Source organism: Octopus bimaculoides, chromosome 7 (genome assembly GCF_001194135.2).
Source record: "Octopus bimaculoides isolate UCB-OBI-ISO-001 chromosome 7, ASM119413v2, whole genome shotgun sequence".
NCBI lineage: Eukaryota > Metazoa > Mollusca > Cephalopoda > Octopoda > Octopodidae > Octopus > Octopus bimaculoides.
This window is the reverse complement of record NC_068987.1, coordinates 45,378,882-45,384,693: the sequence shown is the minus strand read 5'-3', so window position 1 is coordinate 45,384,693 and position 5,812 is coordinate 45,378,882. Positions and strand designations below refer to the sequence as shown.

Here is a 5,812-nt window from a genome sequence, read left to right as displayed (position 1 = left end):
ATATCCATTTTACCCGAAGTTATGACGGAAAATAGGATCTTGTGAATTTTCCGAAAGTCCCCTCCCCACCCCAGGGTCGTCAGCGCGCATTTTTTTCATATTCGTTTTCCACACACTTGTTAACCCCCCCCCCCCGGCTGGGGTTTTTTTTCCCCCCCGGGTGAAGGTCTTTATATTGACCGGTTTTCTTTCAATTCCCTATATTAGTTTCCTCTGACACATCCCATATCACACCCATACAAGTGTACCTATTTCCACATTTAACATCGAACTATTTTCCATAATTCGCTATTATTTTTAATAATGACGAACACCTGGTAAATATTATGGCTGACACCCTCGTTAATCGGCGCTTCGTCAATACTGACGTTCAGTAGAACTATGATCAAAACTATACCAGCTGTGACCGCTATTTCATCTTTTTCAGCTGTGTATAACTCTACCTTCTCTAATGTTCACTTTCCTTGTTTAAGATAACTAATGTGTGATCCGAGAGAAGTCTTGGTTGCTATTGCTAGCGGGTCTGGCTATCACGTAGAGGCTACCCTGAAGTGGGCTTTTTTAACCGACACTGCTCTTTCTCATTCTTCCGCCTTCATCCTACTAAATATTTTGACAATCATCCTAGTCCCCAGCTCGGAAATCACACCCATAGATGTAGCCATTTAACCTGACACTACTTATGAGAGAGTAAGAGGCATAGACGTCACAGAATGTCATTTCGGACCCTGTAAAATGATATTCGAGACAACTGATTCCAACACTAACATCACTAAAAAAAAATTTTAAAAGCATCGTGGGACCTTCTCGAACCAACGATAAGAACTAGTAATGGATTGCTCAACCTGTTAGAAATAGCAACTAAATCTCCTTCAAATTACACCCTACACCATCTTTCAAAAGAGGAAGGACATATTGGAAGGGCTTTGTTTATATCTACTCAGCGCTGACTTGGAGCTAAACAACAATCATTAATATTATTATACTTTGACGCTATTAAATCAACCCCTATAACGAAGATTGTCTTGCTAGGGGTTGTAAGAGTACATCATCTCTCATGTGTCCTTTCCTTTTCCGAAGACGATGGGGTGTAATTTGACGAAATCTTTTAGTTGCTATTTATAATAGATTGATTGACCACAAAGAGGCTCCCTCGCTGTTTCATTAATAGAACTATCATTGAACTAAGATGCGAGCATCAAGATATCATAAAATAAGGTGAAATGTTCGCCAAACTGTTCCAGTGCATTTTGGTTCTCATTTCATTTATAATAGTATAAAACCAACCTCCCACCTTTAAGCAAATCCGCTCATAATTCATGCGTATTATAGAAAAAAAACGATTATTAATATTATGTTGAATTTCAACCCAGTCCAGATCAATAAAATAAAATACCAGTATTATACTGCGAACAGATTCAATCGACTGTACAACACTCGCCCATACAGCTTCAAAAAATGTGATTATATACCTATATCGCAATATTATTATATTGTATATTATTATATTATTCCATTTGTCGCCTTCCATTCTCTAGTCAAATGCGAGAGAGAGTGGGGAGGGAGAAGGAGAAAGAGAGACTGCAAAGGTACATTGGAAAAGTTAAAAATCTGATGCAAGAAACTAGGTAAAAGATAATGACGACGACGATGATAATGATGACGATGGTGATAGTGGTGGTAGTAAAGTCAATAGAAAGAACAGCTTCACAAAAAAAAGCTATAAAAATATAATAGATCAAATATTGACGTGAGAAAAAGGGTCATCATTTGACAGATGAGAATAGTGATGGAGATAATACCAAATTAAATGAGATGTAGAGTTGATAGAAAAGAAGCAATGCAATAAGTGCACCATTGCAATATGCATATGCAAACACAAGCGCACATACGAGACAAGAAAGCAAAACACGAATGAATGAAAAGAAAAAAAAATCGAACAGAAGCAGCCGTCACGAGACTTTCTTAAGGGTGCATGCATCTATTTTTGTGTGTTGGTAATTATTTCAAGCAGTTTGGACTGCTTCGCTTCTCTTAAGCCTTATATTTTTTTACTTTATGAAACGCATGAACATTACAATATATATACATATATATGTCCACAATTCTCTAAAAATACACCTTCTGCACGATTAGGATATTATTATGCGTACTTACAATTTTTTATATTTAGTTTAGCTTTCTCCCAGACATACACATGTACACCTATAAAACCCGTTAAATTATGTAGTTCTTTTGTTGATTGCATCATACATACAAACCTCGGGACCCTTCCCCTATAAACCTAAAACACTGAACATAGAAATGCAACGAAATATTCAATGCCATATTCAATTATATTCATACTAATTGCATTGTAATGTTTGTTGTTGTCCTAATGACACATAAAGAAAGAATAATTTTAATGCTAATTACAATCTTTATGCCCTTAAGAAAGGCATGAACATCGCGCAATCGCATCTTGCTTTCCCCAAGAGCGGGTTACGTAGGTACGATACTGTTAAAATGTTCTTAAACGATCGGAACCACTTCACTTTATATATATATATTGCATATGTTCCTGGCAGAGGCATAGCTTCACAACATCTTATTTTCAATCACCCACACGAAAATAACATCTCAAGCCTCATAACTAATGTAACAAACCATTATTTTAAGTTAATGTGAAAGTACGGAGGTCTTTCGCTGAGGTATAATGGTAGTGGAACTATACACGCACACAAATAGAGATAAATGCACACACACACACACACACACGCATATATATATATATATATATATATATATATATATATATATATGCCTCTATATGTGTATGGGTGCTTGCATGTATGTGTGTCTGTCTGTATTGATTATATGTGTACTGTGAAAGTTGTCCACATGACCGGTGGTGAACCAGCTTGCAATGTGCTCTACCACAACCACTGTCATCATTATCATCACTATCACCGCTGTTATCATTAATTACCTATTATCTCTATCGTTGTCATCGTCCACAACAACCAACAATGCCTTCTACTGTCAAAACCCAAACGTTACAATCAACACTAAATTAATAAAAATTAGGAATATATTCATGGATATGTAATATTAAAAAAAAATCTAACCGAGCAGGCCTGAAAGATATATTGCAAAGAAAAAGAGAAGGGAAAGAAACAAAAGTAACAGTGATATAAAAAGGGTGGTGTAAGTAATGTGTGTGTCGGTGGTTTGATATGGGGAGAAAGTAAGGAAAAGTGGTTCAAAAAGAAACAAATGGGGCTGAAGAAACAAAAGAAAAGGAGAGAGAGAGATAAACTAACGTGAAACGACAGTGTAGAAATGTTGAGACTGAAGAAAGAGGAACAGTAAATGCTGCTTACCTTTGTTTTATATTACTCTCTATATTTTTTTTTATGTCGTCTGTCTGGGATAATATAAATGAAGACAAGACGATCTTAACAGTAATAAGACAACAAAAATCACAGATCGAGGTAGCTTGCTCTGTGGTGAACAGAAACCATCCGATGTTGTTTGCGAGCAACTTTTGGATACAAATTAAAAATACTAAATCACTAAAGTTCGAAGAAACTGGTAACAGTCTGCATTGGCCTAAAAACCAAATCCAGACACAAAATTATAAATACAGCATACTGCAAATCTATATTATATCATATTATTTTTCCTTTTCTGTAAGCACCTTGATGGATCTCGTGTTAATTGTCTCCACTCACATATTACAATGCTACTGACAGCAGCAGCAGCAGCGGCGGTCATGTGATGCTATGCACATCTCGTCGCGCTGATTAGACATACATGGACACACATTCATTCTACGTACTAAACCTAATTTTACAATTTCCTCTAAATGCATCTACGAAAAAAAATCTCCATTTAAATTAATAATAATTTGCTACATAACATTTCCTTATATTTTTGTCTGCCCGTTGCCTTTCTTTCTTGTTCAATATTTTCATGCTTTCGTGGTCTTGACATTTGTACATACATCTGTGTGTGTGCGTGTTGGAGTTTTTTTTTCCTGCACTGAGGTAGTGAAAGATAGACAGTAGTATATTCATATAAAGTGTGTGTATTATCTTGTATTGTTTTATATGATGTCATGATACGAAACTAACAGTTCCTATATCATCAATCCAATGCAAGAGTGGTTGACTGCTGCTGCAGTTATTAGAGATATTATCATCGGCTTCTGTTGATTATATTGTTGTGGTTTGTTATTACTGCTATTATTATTTATCTTCTAATGAATTTTCATTCTGCAAATCCATCCGTGCCACTCGGACTACATATCGACATAGACTTATGACCATTACAAGTGCAGTGAGGGGTGGTGTTTCATGTAAAGGCACGCACACACAGATATGCAGTCACATACACACCTGTATAAAGCAACGTACACACTCAAACATACGTATGATCGCTATTTTTATTTAACAAGACAAAAAAAACGGTTAATTTTGTTGGAGTGAAATAGAAGAGGCGGGTTGAATATTTGTGGCCTCCAATATTTCTGAAAGACACTTTCGATACTAGGAAAGTGAAATACGTCCAAGCTGAAAACCAAAAACGTGCCCCCAAACAAGTGTCTCCTTACCATACTAGAAATGTTGACGATGTCATATGACTAGTCACGAGACCAATTTTTTATGGGGCGAGGAGGGGCAGTCGATTAAAGCAACTGTTTGTATATTATTGATATTGGAAGGGGAGGGGGGAAATACAAATCAATTTCGATAGAAATTGAGCAGAAACACGAGACACCATTATTTTCTTTTTTACTTTGTAGTCTGAGGTTTTTATTTATTGTTATTTTTATAAGCTAGTCAGGTGAGTGGGGACACTACACATGACCTGTGCAGGCATACAGACTGGTAAGATTAATGCAACTAATACCCAACCATAATATCTGCAAGTAGGAGACTATTTGCATCAGGTGTAAATGCTTGCAACACGGTGAATGATATTAAAGACCACTACCACCTGCACTACCATGAAGCAGTATCAAACCAAGTTGCATGTTATGCCTACAGTGCAATTGCATTCTAAAACCCCTCCCATTTGTAGACCCTCCTGCTAAATGCAGAAGTTGAGATTACCAGAGTTAACTATAGGCAATAAATTAAATACCAGTAATACAATGACGTAGATTATGTCAACTATGCTCTCAACTCTCACCCACCTGCTGTTGGGTGAAAAATACTTGTCTTGCCAATATACATCAATGTCCAGTTCGAAGGAGGTTCTAGAAGTTTATGCAAATGGTTTTGGTTCAATTCAATTGAGCAGCCCCTTGGATAAATGTCTCCTACCATAGCCTTATATTGATCAATGCTTCTGAAGTGAAATTTGCTTAACATAAAATTGTGGATAGGCCCATAATGAGGTGTGTATGCATATATGTGTGTGTGTGTATGCGTACAGAGTTGGCCAAAAGTCACCTGACAGTAAAAAACAATTTAACTCCAAGATTAAAACAAAAAATTGTTTTATATGAGACTTTGCTAATAAATAGACAAATGTTGAATAAAAATGGTGATTTTATCTCATAGCATTCAATTATTAAACATTCATAATTGGAATGAATTAATAAAATTGAATATTAAATCATCATCATCATCATCGTTTAACGTCCGCTTTCCATGCTAGCATGGGTTGGACGATTTGACTGAGGACTGGTGAAACCGGATGGCAACACCAGGCTCCAGTCTGATTTGGCAGAGTTTCTACAGCTCTATGCCTTTCCTAACGCCAACCACTCAGAGAGTGTAGTGGGTGCTTTTACGTGTCACCCGCACGAAAACGGCCACGCTCG

General features: G+C 36.6%; 1 protein-coding gene across 1 annotated transcript in view; it reads right to left on the bottom strand.

Annotated features, from left to right (window-relative positions):
* The window catches only part of LOC106873180 (uncharacterized), a 101,769-nt gene extending 97,735 nt beyond the window's left edge, over positions 1-4,034 (bottom strand). Inside the window, exon 1 of the mRNA XM_052969588.1 lies at positions 3,363-4,034. The gene's annotated coding sequence lies outside the window, so the exon portion shown is untranslated. The remainder of the gene's footprint in view (positions 1-3,362) is intronic.
* Between the last annotated feature and the right edge of the window lie 1,778 nt (positions 4,035-5,812).